Source organism: Pleurodeles waltl, chromosome 1_2 (assembly GCF_031143425.1).
Source record: "Pleurodeles waltl isolate 20211129_DDA chromosome 1_2, aPleWal1.hap1.20221129, whole genome shotgun sequence".
In the NCBI taxonomy this organism is placed as follows: Eukaryota; Metazoa; Chordata; class Amphibia; order Caudata; family Salamandridae; genus Pleurodeles; species Pleurodeles waltl.
In genome coordinates this window covers 989260307-989278958 of record NC_090437.1, presented here as the reverse complement: position 1 = coordinate 989278958, position 18652 = coordinate 989260307, and the positions used below count along the sequence as shown (strand labels likewise).

The 18652-nt window shown below is 45.3% G+C and overlaps 1 protein-coding gene across 5 annotated transcripts in view; it reads left to right on the top strand.

Annotated features, from left to right (window-relative positions):
* ATP10D (ATPase phospholipid transporting 10D (putative)) overlaps nt 1-18652 on the top strand; it is a 614572-nt gene that overhangs the window by 433538 nt on the left and 162382 nt on the right. The window lies entirely within an intron of this gene.

Below are 18652 nucleotides of genomic sequence, written 5' to 3'. Positions count from 1 at the left end.
GTCATTGAATTCCTGAAGGATTTAATAACCAAGGAGGGTATTCCCTCAAATCTTCTCACTGATAATGGAGTGCAGTTGATATCCAAAGAAATGAATGACTTTTTGAGTGGGTGTGGCATTAAACATAAACTTTGTGCATTATATCATACAGAATGCAATGGAATGGTAGAAAGGTTTAATAGGGTCATAAAAGAGACCATCTCCATTGCAAAAGACAACCAACTGGACTGGAAGCTGGAGGTACTGAGAAAAGCCACACCCCTCACTCCTCTACTGGTCAGACACCTTTTTCTTTTTTCTGTGGAAGACGTGGAAATACAATCCTAGAACCTAAATGGGTTAATGACCTACTAGACAGGAAAAGAAGGAAAGAGAAAAAAGGTGATTGGAAAATTAAACAACATGAAAAATTGCTAAAGAGTAAGCAGAACTTTGATAGAAAAAACTGTGTAAAGAAAACACTCATTGAGGTTGGTGATTGGGTTATGATTAAATAACCCTTTACAAGAAAAAGTGAGAGAAGATATTCATCCCCAATAAAAGTTACAAGGCTCTTTAACAATGCTGTTAAGACCCAAGATTACAGGGTTTGGAATTTAAATAGAGTTGTCAAATTTACTCAAACGGTAAAAGGTGCTAAGGATAGTGTAACTGAAAGAAGTAGTAGTTCTGCAAGAAGCATATCTTCAAGGAATCTGCATGAAGAAGAAAATAATTCCATGGAAAAATCCAATTTGAGGAGGTCAAACAGAAAAATCCAGATACCTGCACATCTTAAAGACTATAAGTTAGAGTGATATTTCATTTTAATGTCCTGTTACATCCTGTTGTTTTCTTTTTTTCGATATTGTACATTTAATGATCTAAACAATTTCTTTGTGTTTGGAGGGGAGGGAGAAGTGTTATATTGTGTAAGTCAGAATGTCACTAGGTCATAAGAGAAATTGAATGTTACTATTTGAACGTGTGGAGTTGAGAGGGTCGCGAGATACGAGCGGCAGCTGAGGAGTGCAGACGGAGGCTGGGATGTTTCCTTGATGTTAACTTGTTTCACGGAGCATTAAATAAAAGAAGAGATCCTGTTTCATCTCTCACCATCTGCCGTGTAATTACTACATTGTAACACCTTTGCTATAATTTCTTCAATAAATATAAAAAAGAATGCTAAGAAGTATAATGTAGGCTTTGGGTCAGCCACCTTCATTCATTGACTGTTGTACATTTGCATGGGAGAACGCCTTTACCATGCAGTCCAAGCCACGCAATGTCTTTATCACACATTGCCATCCCCACGTATTGCCATTACCATGCAGTGCCAGTACCACGCAGTGCCAGTACCACCCAGTGCCTTTACAGTGCACAGAATGCCTTTACTGTGCATGCCTTTACAATGCAAGCATAGTATAATAAGCTGTGTGTGTGTATTTTATGTGTGTGTGTGCGTGTGCATGTCAATAATTGTTTCGTTTGTCGCAATGGTATTGTGGCAAAACAGAAAAGTGCCATGCCAATTCCAGCCACCAATTTATTTGTGCTCAGAATGACACATTTCGGCATCTGATTGGTGAGCTGAAAAGGGTGTTTAACGAGGTCCCCTACGTATAATGATGGTGAATAAATTGTAAGTTAAAATTATACCTATAACTTTATACTTTTTAAAATTTGGGTAGTTTTCCTAACTATACCTAAGCTTTAACACGTTTTCTGCATTGACTATATATATATATATATATATATATATATATATATATATATATATATATATATTTATACACACACACTTATACTGGAACAGACCGAGGTTAAAGTAACGACGTTATAATTGGGTGAAAGCCAATTACAACATTTTTTTAAAAACTTTTTTTTGTGTTTCATTTTTGTTCATTGTAAAACACACAACCATAGTCAAAAGAACCAGTGCTTGAGTTTCGACCCCACACCTGTCACATCAGTCATAACATGCTGAAGCATTTGCTTTAGTTGGGAATAATCACACAACATATGGATCAGAGGTAAGTTCCTTGAGGTATTACATAAGAGCAATGGCAGTTACACCAAGTCCATGAGCTGAAATAGCTAGAACCAGTACATCATCTCAGTGGTGGTCCTCCACCTGGTCGTCAACTGACCAGTAGGTGAGTTTTACCAGGTCTCACCCCTCCGCCCCAGCGTCCTAATCCGTGGATGGATCATCAAAGTCGTGAAACTTGTCAAGTAGGTGGGCACAAAACATTATTTCACCTGATGCTTTTTCATCCGTTCGGGTCAAACGCATGTGGTGTTCTTCCGCCACACCCCATTCTAAAAGGTCTCGCAGCCAGTGATCTACTTAAGGGGCCCTTGTTCCCATCAACCTAAATGCAGTCCTACATTTTGCTATGAGTAGAGCTAGGAGCGAGAGCTTGTGCAGTATCTTATGACCTTTGTATTACCTCACTATTCCCAATAGACAGGCTGTGAGTGACAAGGGAACATCTATCCCCGTGGCCTCCCAAATAAGTGGTGTCACCTGTCCCCACTAGGATTGCACCTCTGCACGCTCCCAAGCTAAATGTAATAATGTGGCATTTAGCGCCCCACAGCGTACATCTAACGTCTCTAGAGGGGTCTATTCTATTTAACTTCTGAGGTGTTATGTAGTTGCGGTGCAGAAAATTAAAGTACAATAATTTAAATCTGTTAGTGCAGGAGATGGAGCGCACCTGTCGTGCCACCTGGTCCCAATCAGTGTCCTCGAATGGGTCTCCCAGCTGCCTCTCCCTGGCTCCACTTGCTGGGAAGAGGCTGTACTTCCTGTCCTCCCTGTGCGTCTTGTAAAATAAGGTAATTACTTGTCTACCCTCCCCCCATGCCAGTAGACCATTAAGGTCTGCTTAGGGCCAGGGGGCTTCAGGAAAGGTTCTCCACAGTTCTATTGCCACTCTCTTGAGCCTAGTGTATGGGAGAAACTGGGCGGGGCCCACCTCGAACTCCTCCTGATCACCTTGAAAGGCGATGAACTGCTCACTGGGGTACAAGTCTCCTACCGACCTACATCCCCTCGCCTGCCACCATTCCATGGACATGTTGACGTCAATCACCCTGAAGGCTTCTAGGTCCCATAACCGTAGCTCCCTGGCGAAAGGAGCCACCCAAATAACCCTCTGCACTACCTTCTCCCAGAGACAAGCTGTGTTCCTGATCAGGTAAGGAAGGGGTTGCACTAATATACCACGTGCATCAGTATTCTGGGCAGAGTATCACCACCCTGCTGGATTCCCAGAAGTCTCTTCTCCCAGTTGTCTTTCAGTAAACCACCTAGTGGCATGTTGCAGATGGGCTGCATTATAGTAGTATTGTGTATCGGGCACGACCAGTCTTCCATCCTCCAGGTCTCTTCTAAGGATGTCCAAGAACACTCTGATGTGCTTACCCGCCCATATCAGGGACACCAGCAGAGTAACCAATTGTCAAAAAATATCAGGCTTCAAGCGGAAACAGGGAGTTCTGAACCAGATATAAGCACTGTGGAGAAAGACCATCTTAGCTATTGCCACTCACACCACCATTGACAGCAAGATCCTATTCCAAGACTCTATGGAGCCCTCCGGTCCCTTCAGAACCCTGTTCACATCCTTGAGCTTGTGTTCTGCCTCCATGCGCGTGGCCCTGATACCTAGATATTGAAACCCCTCGATCTCCCAAAGGAGCCCCACCTGCGGAAATTGTGCCTGTGGTTGCCTTGTCAGTCCCCCTAAGGGGAACAGAAGTGATTTGCGTGCGTTGACACAGAGGCTATATAACCATCCAAACATGGTCAGTTATTGCATTAGCCGAAGGACAGCCTCTACCCGGGATCAGGCATACACCAGAACATCGTCGGCATATAATGATACTATAGGTGAGATCTTGCCCATCCGGATTCCGCAGGGGCCCATGTCCCTCTGCAGCAGTAGAGCAAGGGGCTCATTAGCTAGTGCAAAAAGAAGGGTTGAGAGGGGGGCACCCCTGACAAGTTCCCATCCAACCACCCAGGGCTCAGACAGTTTCCCCACCCACCCTAGCCCATATGATGGGTTCAGTATAAAACAGTTGTATCCACGCACAGAGTTTATGTCCAAACCCATACCTTTTAATAGAGCCAGTAGGTATCCCCAATCTACTGTGTCAAATGCTTCTTCTAGATCTAGGGAGACCAGTGGAACTCCTCCTCGCTGTACTCAGTTTCATGGAGGAAATGTCAGGCTGCGCAGATTATAGGAGGTACTGTGTGCCGGTATAAAGCCACACTGGTACTCATGCACCCGATCACAGACCACCTTCTGCAGCCTAGAGGCCAAGAGTTTGCACAGGATTTTCAGATCTGAATCGAGCATGGTAAGGGGACGGAAAGAGGAGGGGGGTCTATTGAATCCTTCCTGGATTTAAGCATCAAACATGCAATCCCCTCACGCATTGTCTTGGGCAAGCCCCCTCTATCGCGGTCTTTCAGAAAGACCTCTAGCAGTTTCTTCCTGAGTAAGGCTGAATAGGTCTGGAAAAACTCTACAGGAAGACAACCCCCTGGGCCTTTAGATCTGTTGATTGCCCTGATAACGGTTCCCAGCTCTTCTATTGTGGTTTCCTCCTTCAACTCCTGTGTTCCCACCCTGCTCTCCTGGTTGCTGGGGGTCACTTAGGTACTCACCTCTTGGGGTCCCTAGTTCTCCCCTCCCCTCTAACTGCTCCATATCCGTGGGTGGGGGACTTCCCTTTGCATTCCACTATTTTAGTATATGGTTTGGTCCTCCCGTAGGGGCCTAACTGTTTTTGTGCAAATAATCTAGTGTGGTGTTACTATAATAAAGTACCTTTATTGTTGTAACACTGTGTGGTTCCTTTCATGTGTGAAAAGCTATTGTGTGACTGTTATGGTATTGCATAAGCTTTGCTTGTCTCCTAGATAAGTTCTAGACTGCTCATCCGCATCTACCTCTAGAGAGGCTTTCTAAACACTAATTTCATTCACTAATAGGGGTTGCGTGGACCTGGTATAAGGTGCCAAAACCATAGGTGTCCACCACACACCAGGCCAGTTTCATTCAGTGGGCAATAATGGGCCTTGGCGGAGCACCAGTGCTGGGCGGCGCCACCAAGGCATAGTGTGCTCATTCTACTGCAAACATAGGGGGCAACCCACTTGGTTTCAAAGTGTTGTGGATCCACTTAATGGATATACACCAGATAAGCAAAGGAACAATCTGCGTACAGAAATCTACCTTTCTGACAGATTTGGTGTAACTCTGACCAGCGGTTTGAGCTGTAGTTGTGTCTACATGTCCTATGGAAATTTACCTTGGGAAATAGAACTTTTTTGACACCCCTTTTTCTTTCTAGGCCCCTGCTTGATGGATCTCCCTGAGTCACTGCAACACTTTTCTTGGATAATTTCGTGAATATTCGTCAAACCTCGCCAAAGACTTATACAAGTCAAGAAACACTTTTTCTGTGGAAACATGGTCCTGGCTGTAACTACCTAGTGACAAGACAGAGAGAAGGAAAGAGTGTGTGTGTAATGCTCTTTTTTTGGCCTAGTTTCTGCATGGAATGTTTTGAAGTCGGCCATCAAGTGGGGGGTCAAGAAAAAAAGAGGGCCCATAAAAGCAAAATCCCATGCACATCTTTAAGAAGCGATTCCACAAAATTGCTGAATGGAATTACACCAAATTTGGCAGGAAGCTAGATCTTGGTATGCAGAGTGTGCCTTTTGTTATTTGGTGTAAATCAATTCAGTTTTTGAGAAATTAAGGTTAAAAAATATTTGTATATCTGGACTGCTGGGTTTGAGGGACTCTCACGAGAGTCCTACAAAACAAGTTTTAAAAATTAGAGCGCTCTGAGTGACCCAGGGAGTTTTTTCTCTTGGGCCATCTCGCTCCAGAGGCTCCCTTATGAAAATGCCCTAAGATGCCTCACATCTGTTCAGAGACAAGGCGGACTCAGCACTGGAATGTATCAAGAATAGTAGAGCGCAGACCAGGTCCTTGGGCTTTTCCATGGACCTCCCTGACAACCCTGGTCCACCTTTCGCTCCTTTTTTAGCTGCGTAAGGAATTTCCAGCCACATCCTTACCCACCCAGCCACCACAGCACACAAGCTCCCCAGCCCCTGTGAGACTAAAGACACAGTACCCCATACTCCCTGGGTTGGGCAGCCAGAGGTTGGACCACTTCACAACTCATGTGGCCGCTGCAGCCTCCAACCCTCTTTAGTTTGCCCTCCAGCCATCTTGGGGAACTAGTGGAAGGCAGGATACACCATCACTGAGTTTTCCAGATTGTATGAAGGGGCTACTCTCTCCCCTTCATGACTGCCCGTCCACCCATGTCATCCATTTGCGACAGGCTGATGGAGGAACATCTGTCCTTACTCTGCCAGGAAGTGGTGGCTCTCGTGGAAAAATGAGCCATAGAGAGGGAGCTGATTCCAGAACTAGGTTGTGCTTGTTATTCCCACTACTTTCTACTTTCTTGTGCCAAGAAGGACAGAGGCCTTCATCCTATCCTAGACACCCCCCTGTCTCAATTTCTTCCTCAAAATGAGAAATTCAAAATGCTAAAACTCCCTCAAGTCCTATCTACCCTGGACCTGGGAAAGTGGATGGTTGCGTTGGACTTGCATGACGTATATTTCCATATTCCTGTTCGGCCAGCCCACAGATGTTACTTGGCGCCAAGCCCTGCACATGCACCCCTGGTCACAGAACCACTGCCCCGCCACTGGGGACTCAGCCTCCCTCAACCAGCATCCTAACCCTGAGAGCCGAGTGCGCCAGGCTTCAACCTTTAAAAATAAATCCTGGTGTATTTTATTCCACACACACAGATAGGAAATCCAAGTGGATGTATACCCTTGGAAAGAGGATTTTTCGGAGAATGTCCAAGAATCCGTTATGGACGTGTCCTTCAATGGCACTTGTCTTTTTGGTAACAAGATGGATTTGATGCTTCAATATTTCCAGGACAGTAGGGCCACTGCTAGGTCATTGGGGCTGACCATGGCCCCACAACAGTCGTATTCCGCCTTCTGTGGTTATGGTAGGAGCTATCAGCTGTGTCTATTTACTCCTAATAGACAGCCAGGCGTCCCTCAATGTAAATGATAAACACCTGTAAATAGCACAGATTTGTGGATTGGTGTGCTGCCAAGTCCACTGATGCTCCGTATGCACCTTTGTCTGAAGTCCTCTTGTTTTCCTAATCTCTTGCTGAGCAAGGCAAGGCCTTGCTTTGGGCACAGGTATAGGGTATTTTTCAGCCATCTGGGCATTTTTGCATTTGCCGGGTCAAGCCTTTCTGTTTGTCACCTGTTATGACTTGTTTCCTGAACGGTTTGCAGCATGTTCCCCGCCCCCCCTACACCTTTCATAATGCCCAAAAAGGATCTTAATTTAGTTCTAATTTTCTTAATGTGCTCACCCTTTGAGCCCATGCAAAGCAGCTCTCGGAGACTGCTTACCATCAAAACAGTCTTTCTTGTGGCCATAACATCAGCCAAGAGGGTTAGCGAATCGCAGCCGGTTTGTGCCAGACTCCCTCTCGCCCACTGCCCCCAGCCCCATATACTACCTTTTGTCCAGACAAGCTGCTCCTTTGGGCCTGTACCCCCTTCTTACCCAAGGTAGACCTTTTCATGTTGGAAAAACATCATGCTACTCACTTTCTTCATCCTCCCTCATCTTGCCAAGGAATAGGAGAAACTCCACTGCCTCGATCCAAAAAGAGCATTGTCGTTCACCATTGGTCATACCAGAGAATTCGGGTGGACAATCAACTCTTTATTGGATTGGTGGGTGCAAAGACAGGAAAGGCCGTACAGATGAATTGTCCTCTGTCTATAAATCTACTAACCAATTACCAATAGGGCTTGTGGGCCCACCTGACAAAGCCAAAGCTGCGACCACTGTTAGCTTGAGGAGTCCCAGTCCTGGACATCTGACAGGCAACTATGTGGGCATCGCTGTACACATTTGCTAAGCATTACTGCCTGGACATTCAGGTATGTCATAACAGATTTGCAGACCCATTTCTGGGGAGAGATTGTTTGTTACTTATTTTAAGATAAGGAATCCCCTGCTGGAACTGTCTGTCAGATGAACAAGGTACTTCCCTTCTGTATCGCCTTATCAGGTAGAGCCTCTACCAAGCTGCACATTGCTTACTGACCCTCCCATCTTCCCCTTTCTGTGAACTGTACATTTGACCTACAAGCCATTTGTCAGGATCTCTTTTGCACTCTGGTCACAACTCATCAGTAAGGTTCTGTGTTCTGTTGTGGAATATAGTCACAAACTGAGGTCAGAATGCTGGGGTAACACCTATAGAGGCACCGTGCATGGCACTTCTGCTGCAGAAGATGCTGCTGCCAACTACTAGCACACAAGGGGACTGCTTCAACATTTTTCGGATCCAGTCTGATGACTGGGGAATACCCTATGATAAGTAATCTGATTCAGATAGATGCCAAGGGAATATCCTAAGGTAAGGATTTTGCAGCTAGATAGTCTCTCGTAGGTAAGAAACTTGTTCATACGGTTGTTTCACTTGTGTTGGGACTGAAAAGTCCTCTGCATAGTAAATGGTGTACCCTTGGCTCGAGTGCCGAACTGTGCAGATCTCTAGTGCTGATTTTTTATTTTTTTTGTCTTGTCATAAGTAAACACTGATCATGCATGGGACGGATTGTGATCTTACTGGACTAGGAGGTGCACCCAGAGCACTACTCTCAGTGATGAAACGCTTCAGACCTTCACCTAGATTTAAGCAGCACAGGTGCAGTGGTGACCGCATACTGTGTAGTGATCAGTAGTAATGAACAGGTAATTTTACTCTGTATCACTAAAGAGATGCCTGCAGGTTCACTCACCTTTTTAAAATGTCTGCTGCTGTGTGATTAACACACCCTTGGTCTACATGAAATAAATGTGGAGTGTCGCGTAGTGCAGAAATAGGGACTCTGCTCTGGATTTATGCCTGGGAAGGGTACCTTATAGGGATAGAGCAGTACTGTGCAGTATATGTATAGTTAGTGCATGTACTGGACAAATGTATGCCTGCAAAGAATATAGTACATGAGCATGTGCTGAGTATATGTGTGCTTGTGTGTAGTACAATAAATGAAATGTGAAGGATTGTGCAGCACGAAAATGGTGAGTTTGTGTGCCGGCAATGTGCATGTTTGCAAATAGCACACCCTGTTAAAAAATAGAAATGCTACAGTACTGAACAGTGCACACAGACTGATTGTGTGTGTTGATTGTATGTGTCTGTAGTGGCACAATGCATAGAGGTAACAGTACTGGAAAGTATGTGTGGTGTAAAAGTACACTGAGTGCTAGTACCTGCAATGGTACATTATATGGAGGAATCTGGGTTCCATTTTGGGAAGCCCCCTCCTAACGGGTAAAGGCATGAACAGTGGAGGGTTTGCATATTGCATCATTCCTGTGAGCTGAGTGGAATATGTACTGGATAAAAGGAGGAAGAACCTCCCTCTTTACACTTCAAAAGGTTGCTGTGTGATTCAGTGAAGAATCACAAGGCAGGGGCCTACCACATCTCAGGAAGGCGATGGCACTGATAAGAGAATCAAAAAGAGCAGGGCTCGGAGCCCTGGCTTAAGCTTTTGATGTACATATCACTGTGGCTGACATCCAGGTGTGAAGTCTGGTCATTCCCTTGTGTTGAGGGTTAATCAGCTTTGGCATCTTGTCTGCTGTGACAGACGTACTTTCAGAGGGAAAGAAGAAAAAAAGAAGTGTACAGTTCAAAACAAGCCGAACCCTAACATAAAATTTGAAAGACTGAGACCCTAAATTATTTTTTTGGTGTCTGAAATGGACTATAGGAAGGGGAGGTTGAGACCCCAAAGTTTGTCATCTGCCAAATAGCCAGACAGGCTGTGTGAGAAGAGGAAGCTCTGCAAGACTTCTGTCTCTGACTAGGTTTCGGGGCAAAGGCCTGCTAGTCTCCCTCCTCAGTGAGGAGACTTCACTACAGGAACCAAGACCACCTGCTTTGGAGCCTTGAGCACCAGGATCTGCCTGCTTGAGGAGACCAGTGTTCCTTGTGAGGAAGAATATTGTTGGTGGGAGCGAGGTCCAGTGGAGAGCCCTACAGAGAGGACACTTTAAGCAAGGTGTGAGGAGATTGACTGTGCATCGATCCGTTGGTATCTGTGTGCAAGATTTGTCCAACGATGCCCATATGCTAGAGGGCCGCCATGATCTCAGCTGTGTAAGGAGTGCCGTGCGAGAAGTTCCAGGCCCGCACCGCTTCATTGCAGTGACCCTGTTTGACAGAGAGGGGCTCAGTTGAAGTTACTGGGTTAAGAATGTTGAGACTTGGGTCGGTGGAATGGGGGTAAACCAGTATTCCAGGACTTCTGTGGGCAAGAGTTTGGGTTGTTGCCTAGACAGAAAGGTTCAGGCTGTGACTGGTCTCCAAACAACCCCCCACCCCCCCCCAAATGGGAAGAGTGCCATACCTTGTGTTTGTCGAGTTGGAGCAACTCCGATTGCTGGAACGAACTGGCAACGCTGCTTGGAAGGAGGGCACTGCTTCATGAACTGTGAGCAGCCCAACTTCATTAAACAGGATTAGGACTTGAGAGTGCCCACAGAGAAGGCACTCTCTGCACCACTGACCCTTCCATATCGCTGGAGTGGGTAAGACTGGAACTGGGGTGCGACACCATAGACGCAATTAATTGTCAGAGGGGAACTCTGGAAAGTGGAATAACCCCAACCACTTTATAAGGAAGAGGGTGAAACAGGAATTTCTCTGACAACTACTAGAGCCCCAACTTGAAGAGGATTATGTTATTGCACATGAATGTAATTATTCCTTTGAATGTGTAGTTACTTATTATAAAAGAAAGCATTGAACTGGGCATTAATTTATTGTTCGTACCCCAAGATGTAACCTCAGGCTGCTAGTCCATAGCTACAACTGAGTCTAGTGCAGAAGGGATACTTGGTCCAGTTGCTTAGGATCCATAGTAGGTCTGAAAAGGGTAGTGATCTTCAGAGTGTCTGTCATACTTATTGTGTCCTGCACAACATGTGATACAGACCCTGTTAGAAATGGGGTCTTTGGTTGGCAGTCAGGTTACCCCCTGTCCAAGCAAGGACCCTCACTCTAGCCAGGGTAAGTCACACGCATTCCAAATTATCCTGTGCCCACCGTCTGGTAGCTTGGCACTGAGCAGTCAGGCTTAACTTAGAAGGCAATGTGTAAAGTATTTGTGCAAGAAATCATACCATAACACAGTAGAATACCACAAAAAACACACCACACAGTGTTTAGAAAAATATATTTATCTGATAAGATGCAGGTCAAAAACAATTACAATGTAATAAGTATATGTTGAGAGATCACTGTAAAAGTGATATAAAGTGTCTTTAGTCTTTTAAAAGCAATAAATGTATTTGAAGCACAAAGTACCTGGTTTGCGTTAAAAATCTCCACACAGAACTGCAGAGAAGGAGATGCGTGGAAAACAGGGAGGTGTGTGTTCATTTCTCAGGCCGCACACGGCGATGCGTTGTTTAGTTTTCATGCAAGGGAGGCTTTACATTGATTTCCAGCGCTCGGTCTTGGATCCTCTTCGGGTTGCGGGGCTTTCGGACGCCCCAGTGACGATGTGTGGATTTCTGGCACAGACAGGACGAAGTCACAGGGGCTGCTTCGATCCGGTGGGTGTTGCGTAGAAATTTCTACCGCACGGCAGGCACTGCGTCGATTCCTCTCTGGAAATTCAGGCTGCGTTTTTGCGGCTCTGCTGTGCATCGTTCCAGTGGGCTGTGCATCGAATTTTCGGTCGCTACGCTGGCGCTGCGTCGATCTTCTCCTTGCGAAGTCTGGCTGCATCATTCCGGTTCGGCGTAAGGTGAATTTTTCACCACGATGCAGGCTGTGCGTCGTTTCTGGCAGGCTGTGCATCGATTCTTTTTGGCTGCACAAGGAGTTCTTTTGGCAGAGATTAAGTCTTTGGTCTTGAGACTTCAGGGAACAGGAGGCAAGCTCTGTCCCTTGGAGAGTACTTCTCACTACAGCCAGAGAGCAGCAAGGCAGCAGTCCTTCACAGAAAGCAGATAGGTGAGTCCTTTGGGCAGCCAGGCAGGTTTTCTTGGCAGGATGCAGGTTCAATCAATCAATCAGGAATTTGTAAAGCGCACTACTCACCCGTGAGGGTCTCAAGGTGCTGAGGAGGGGAGTGGGGACAAAATTGGGGGGAGGTGCTGCTACTGTTCGAACAGCCAGGTCTTGAAAAGTTTCCTGAAGGTAAGGAAGTCTTTGGTCTGGCGCAGGTGGGTGGGAAGAGTTTTCCATGTTTTGAGGGCGAGGTGCGAGAATTATCTCCCGCTGATTGTAGTTCTGCGGATGCGTGGGACGGTTGCGAGGGTGAGGTCGGCACGGAGATGCCAGGTCATGGTGTAGGAGAGTCGTCTGTTGAGGTATTCTGGTCCGGTGTTATGCAGTGCCTTGTGAGCGTGGGGGAGGAGGTTGAAGGTGGTTCCCTTGTTGGTTCTGGTTCAGGTTCTCTTCTCCAGGAAGTGTCTTGTCAGGTAGAGTGTGTACCTCAGAAGTGTCTGAGTTGGCAGGGTCAGAGACCCTGCTTAAATATCCAAATGTGCTTTTGAAGTGGGGGAGACTTCAAAGAGTGGCTTAGAAGTGCACAAGGTCCCCTTACAGTTCCATCCTGTCTACCAGGGTCCCAGTAGAGTGTGTGGAAGTTCTTTGTGTGAGGGCAGGCTACTGTCCTTTGACATGTAAGTGTCAAGCCCTCCACCCCCCCCCCCAGCCCAGGAAGACCCATTCAAAATGCAGATGTATGCAAGTGAGGCAGAGTATCCTGTGTTTGGGGTGTGTCTGAGTGAATGCACAAGAGAGCTGTCAACTAAACCTAGCCAGATGTGGATTGGAAGGCACAGAAGGATTTAAGTGTAGAGAAATGCTCAATTTCTAAAAGTAGCATTTCTAAAATAGTGATATAAAATCCAACTTCACCATTAAACAGGATTTTGTATTGCCATTCTGGCCATACTAAATATGACCTGGCTACTCCTTTCAGATCAGGATCTACCACTCATCCAGTATGTGAGGGTAGCCCCAATGCTATCCTATGAAAGGAGCAGACCTCACAGCAGTGTAAAAACGAATTTAGGAGTTTTACACTACCAGGACATATAAAACACACATGTTCATGTCCTACCTTTTACCTACACAGCACCCTGCCCTATGGGCTACCTAGGGCCTACCTTAGGGGTGACTTATATGTAGAAAAAGGGGAGTTTAAGGCTTGGCACATACTTTTAAATGCCAAGTCGAAGTGGCAGTGAGACTGCACATACAGGCACTGCAGAGGCACGCCTGAGACATAGTTAGGGGGCTACTTATGTGGGTGGCACAACCAGTCCTGCAGCCCACTAGTAGCATTTAATTTACAGGCCCTGGGCACATGTAGTGCACTTGACTAGGGACTTACAAGTAAATTAAATAAGCCAATTGGGTATGAGCCATTGTCACCATGTTTTAAGGGGAGAGCATATGCACTTTAGCACTGATTAGCAGTGGTAAAGAGCGCAGAGTCCTAAAGACAGCAAAAATGAGGTTAGAAAAAGAGAAGGAGGAAGGGAAAAAGTTTGGAAGTGACCCTGCAGAAGGGCCTTTTCCTACACACCCCAATTGATATCCAGCCAAGTCTTCTCCCCCAGAGGACACCACTACATACAGCGTCATAGGTAGAGCAGCTGCAAACCATAACGTTGAGCTCAACACCCTCCCCATAGGGTAGGATTGTTTATTTGAAACCCTCTCCTCTAGCCAACGATCAGCACAGTATCTACTAATGCTTAAGGGTATGCTCAGACACACACCAAGCATCTTCAAAGAACCAGTCAAGGCCTGTGTCATAACTCCAAGGGTCGATAAAAAGTACAAGGCATCTCCATCTGATCCAACATATATTAAAGGTCAACTGCCCCCTGATTCACTGATGGTCGCTATATCGAAAAAAAGTGCAATCTCACTAACATCTGTTAAGGTGGCACCACTAGACAAGGAGGGTAGGAAGATGGATGCACTAGGGAAGAGGTCCACTTCCCAGTCTGCCAATCACTGGAAAATTGCCAAGTTCGTTGGTCTCCTATCTCGCTGCGCTAGAGCTCACTTGGATTAGATGGAGGGGCTCCTCTAGCATTTCTCAGATGAGTATAAAAAGAGGGCATACAAGATTTCCTCAGAGGGCAAATTAATTACCAACACCTCTATCTACTGCACTCTAGATGCAACCAACACAACAGCAAGGGGCATTAACTCCAGCATGCTTCTAAGATGTCATGCCTAGCTCAGGTTATCAGGCTTCAAACTTGAAGTGCAACAGAAACATACAGGCACTTTACTTTGATGGAGAACACTTATTCAGCCCTCAAGAGGACACTCTGCTTGAAAAAATAAAAAAATTACAGTGACACAGCCAAAACCCTGGGGGCACTACAAACATCATCCCAAAGGGGCTTCTTCCACCGCTCTCCCTACCGTGGGGCAGTTAAATGCACCTCCACAGATACAGCCATGTGCTACCAACGTCCACAGACACAAACCTCCTCAACCAGGGGCTACTATAGAGGCTCCTATAGGGGCAATAATTCTAAGGGAAGAGAAGAAGACAAGCTTCAGTAAGCCTTCTGCCATCACAACAACACCACGACCACCATTCGCTCTGATCACACGACACCTGTCAGGGGATGATTACATGGGTTTCACCCCACCTGGAGGAACATCACCTACGATCAGTGGGTGCTGGAAATTATCCAACATGGTTATTCCACACCTCCAAACATTCCACCTGGCAAACGCAAACTCTCCTTAGAACATCAACAGTTGCTCAAGGAGAAAGTTCAGGCACTTTAAAAAAAATAAATAAAAAAAGCCATAGAACCACTGGGAGCACAGGAGTCTAGTCACTATGCATTTTTATTCCCAAAAAGGACGGGAAAGACCAATTTTTGACCAAAGACCCCTAAACCAATTTATCCTCTCATAGCACTTTCACATTGTTATTCCTCAAGATGTCATCCCACTAATACAAGGTGACTTCATGGCAGCACCCAGCCTGTAAGATGCCTACTTCCACATTCCCATTCACCCGGCGCATCTCCGATACCTCAGGTTCATGATAAACAACTACCATTTCCAAGTCTAGGTGCTACCCTTCGGGTCACAACCACCTCCAGGGTCTTCACCAAATGTTTTGCAGTGGTAGCGGCCCACCTGGTCAGGCAAGCACAGGCAAACATACATGTTTTCGCATATTTAGAAGCTTGGCTCTTCAAAAGTGCTGCTCGTCAACAATGCTTCAAACACTCAGGCCACCATGAATTTACTTCATCAACTTGGCTTCACCATCAGTGCGGTCAAATTCCATCTCCTGCCTCTCCAAGTACAATTCTACTTAGGAGCCATCCTCAATTCACAATGAGGGATAGCCTGGCCCAATGTCACCAGGATTCAGTCCTTCAGGGTGCCAATTCCCCAGTTCCAGCCTCATCAGCAAGTAACAGTAAGGGCAGCCATGCGCCTCCTTGGTATGATAACTTCATGCATAACCATAGTACCAATGCAATGCCAGACTCAATAGGTATCCTTTGCAAGCGTGCTTAGGATGTCAATGGTCTCAAGCTGGAGGGTCAGCTGGAGGATCTGGTGTTGGTAGGCCATCAGGCTTGCCACTGTCTGCAATGGTTCAACACCAACAAACTCTTAAAATTATGGCCCTTCCTGGACCCAGTTCCGCAGTGAACCATAGCAGATACCTCCCTCACTGGCCGGGGAGCGCATTCACAAGATCTCACTGTTCAGGGATGCTGGACACGCAGCCCATAACATCTCTGTATCGGACACTTGGAGCTGCTAGCTGTTCATCTAGCGTTAAATGCCTTCTTCCTCACCTGATCAGCAAGTTAGTCCTGATCAAAACAGGCGACATGGCTGCCATGTACTATCTCCAAAAGCAGGGAACATCAGATACCCTCAGCTCTTTCATCTAGCCCAGAACATTTGAAATGGGCTCTCTGATATAACATTCACCTGTTAGTGGAGTACCTTCCAGGAGCTGACAGTGAATTTGCAGATCTCCTCAGCAGAAGGTTTCAGCAAGTGTACAAATGGGGGTTCCACCCGTAAGTCCTCCTTCCTTAATTCCAGCGTTGGGGTCTGCCAGAAGTAGACCTTTTCGCCACCGTAGAAAATGCAAAATGCCCAAACTGCTTCCTTCAGGTTCCCACAGTCCAAGGTCAATGCACTATGGATGAGTTTGCCAGATATTTGCTTATGCTTTTCCACCTCTCCCACTGCTTCTGTTTGTAGTTCACAAACTTTGGCAGACATCTTTCACGCTCATCCATGTGGCTCCCACATGGGCACGTCAGCCATGGTTCATCACACTTCTTGAACTGTCAGCAGTTCCCCACAAAGAACTGCAGAACAGGCAGTACCGTCTCACCCAGAACCATGGAGAAATCAGATACCCAGATTTCCCAGCCTTGCGATCTGGCTTCTGAAGTCCTAAAGCTTTCTGATGTAAAGCTACCACAACCCTGTATGGACTATCTTAAAGAAGCACGTAGACCATCTACTCATGTTTATGTGGCAAAGTGAAAAAAGATTTGTACACTACTGTACTTCCAAACAAAATGATCCTTTAAAACCCAGTATTCAGGACATGGTATTATTTATTACATTTATATACCACTGGTCTTGCTTTTACATCCAAAGACTACACCTTACAGCAGTGGCAACAGACAACACACTTCTTTATTCAGTATTCCTGGCATTAAAGCCTTCTTAGAAGGTCCTTAAAGGGTTATTCCTCCTAGGGTGCCACGTGCCCCTACGTGGAATCCTAATATTTGTCTAACACTATTAGTGGGCCCTTCCCCCCCCCTCCAGTTTTCATAATGGAAAGTATAATTTCTAGTTGCTATCACTTCACTCAGACGTGTCGGTGAGTTTTAGTCATTAACCTTTGAAGAACCCTTTTTCCAACTTCAAATCAACAGGGTGGGTAAAATAACCAATCCTAAATTTCTTCCAAAGGTAGTATCTCAATTCCACCTTAATCTGTAGACTTGCCAGTATTTTTTCCCCATCCTGATTTAGTTGCGGAAACAGCTTTATATGCCCTAGATGTAAAATGAGCCCTTATGTATTATATTGAACGAACCAAGTCAGTTAGGAAAACACAAGTCTTTGTTGCCTTTTCAAAACCACATAAAGGAAAGGCCATTTCTAAATCGGGCATTGCACTATGGATTGTCAAATGCTTTCAAACATGTTATGTTAAAGATAACAGAACTTTGCCTATCCTTCCTAGAGCTCAGTCCAATTGTTTAAAAAAAAAAAAAAGAGTTTCAATGGCCTCTCTAGGACACATACATATAGTTGATGTATGTGCGGCAGCTACATACACTTAGCAAACATGCAATCATTACTGTGTAAATGTGCTTGGCTGTCAACAAGCCAATGTTTGCCAAGCAGTTCTACGTACACTATTTCACACAGCTGTAACCCCCACAGTTTAGCCACTGCTTGTTGAGGAGGGCTGCTTTTCATTCTATGCTAAGCATGTGTATCTACAGCCAAACATTCCTTGTATGGAAAAAAAAGTAAGCATCTGTTTGTGGCATATAGTGCTATAGATTCACAAGCGCCCACCCTCCTCCCGGAACACCTGTGTGTGTGTGATAGTTGCTTAGATAAGTCATCACACATTCATTTAGCATGGACATCTTACTTCACTACGATGTGCTTCCACTTCATCCTCACCTGTCTTGTGGGAAAACAATCTAACAATAGAGTTCATGCATCTCAGCTTTGCCAGTACTGTTTTTCCTGTGTAAGTACAACCCAAAGTCAACACGTGCATGTTTTTTTTTTTTTTTTTTTTTACTTTTAATTATAGCTCTGTTAAAGTGTAGCACTTTATTTAAAGACATTGTTTTGGGTTTGGCTTTCTCTCCAGTGTTACTTCCAAGCGACCACATTCTACTCGGAGTACTCATTTCAGACACCAGGACATTATTCAGCAGCTCCCTCACTTAGTCAGCTTGCTGTTCAGAGCATCAACCTGCAAGTTGTGAGGGGGCTTTCTTGTTTTCACATCCAGCCGAGCCCAAAACAAAGGGCTGAATTAAAGGGCTTTCAGCCCTCCTCTTTTTGAAGTTTCATTGTTGTTGGAAGCCAACTGGAGCCTAACACCTAGACACAAATGCAACAGAAGGAAACAAAGACACACAGATTGTTATATTTTCAAAGTACTTCAGAGAAACTATGAGTTGGTGGCAGTTTTTTTTTTTACTTTGTTCAAACTCACACACACACCAAATGATTGCATGCAGTGTAAAAATGCCAGATGCGTCTGTGTGTATGGGTATTTGCACAAATAACAATTTAAATGGCTCTTAACTATTTGTCACTACTTTTTAATTAGTTATTTTTATAGCACTACTCATCCCACTATAGTGTTAGAGTGCTTTACATCACACTCAGAGAAGCAATAAATCATACAAGTGTGTAAATCAATGAGCAGGAAATGCCACATATCCCAATAAGGGTTTTAAGATGCAGGAGT